Source organism: Myotis davidii, unplaced genomic scaffold, assembly GCF_000327345.1.
Source record: "Myotis davidii unplaced genomic scaffold, ASM32734v1 scaffold27, whole genome shotgun sequence".
NCBI classification, from domain to species: domain Eukaryota; kingdom Metazoa; phylum Chordata; class Mammalia; order Chiroptera; family Vespertilionidae; genus Myotis; species Myotis davidii.
The window spans coordinates 2,022,699-2,023,615 of record NW_006297821.1 but is presented as its reverse complement, the minus strand read 5'-3'; the positions used below and the strand labels follow the sequence as shown (position 1 = coordinate 2,023,615).

Sequence of the window (917 nt, the reverse complement as noted above, 5' to 3'; positions counted from 1 at the left end):
TCAATATCTACAAAGCCAGGTGAGGATTTTGAGGTGAGGCGTTCACTGGAGTCTTGGGGTGTAAACTGTTGTTTGCTGTTTTCAATTGACAGGTTGATGAGTCCTCTAGGCCTGGAATGTAAAATTAAATTATTTCCAACTTCTGTCATTTCTGGGCAAGAATTTATTAGATTATTAAAGTTATATTGTTAAAGATAGTGGAATAGTAGAGTTGGGTTACTATAGACAATGAGCTATGTAGGTATCAATAGTTTCAGTTCTTACAACCCAACCACCCAATTATTTCTGCCCTTCCATGCTAAAGATTCATTCTAGTGAAGGCTTTTTTACTTTCAGGATAGCACAATGAAAACTGCCCGGGTTTTGGAGTGGATATATTTTGGATAGCACAGTGCTATCCAAATGTTCATTACCTTCACCTTGCCTGGGGGAGGGGGGGTCTCACCGATGAATTCGTGTAGGAACACCAGGGAGGCGATGTAGCAGGCCAGGCTGAGCAGCTCGGCCACCGTCATGAGCCAGTGCCAGGTCTGGATGGTCAGGGCCACCATCAGCAGCTCCGTGAGGATCAGCGACGTGAAGGAAATCGCCACGATGTGCACGAACTCCGACTCGAAGAGCAGCAGCGCCCCGTACATGATGGTGCTCCCTGGAGAGAGGACAGTGCAGGTGGGGAGGGCTGCGCCCCTGGCGGCATTCTCACCCGGAGCGCAAACCCCCGTGCTCCCACCTCCCCCGTGACGCCTCCCCCATGCTCCCCCAAAGGCTCACTCACATCAGACGCCTTTTTTTTCATTTGTTTTTCCATTAAGACCTGAAAAGTACCACTTGCTGAATGAGTGGTGCTTTATGCAAGTTTAAAAGAGGCATCACTTTCCAGTTTTGTCTAGTTTTCCGACTTCCCCTTCTGACCTTAC

At 48.2% G+C, this 917-nt stretch overlaps 1 protein-coding gene across 1 annotated transcript in view; it reads right to left on the bottom strand.

Annotated features, from left to right (window-relative positions):
- Window positions 1-917, bottom strand: part of ATP9A (ATPase, class II, type 9A) — a 97,013-nt gene that overhangs the window by 1,294 nt on the left and 94,802 nt on the right. The window lies entirely within an intron of this gene.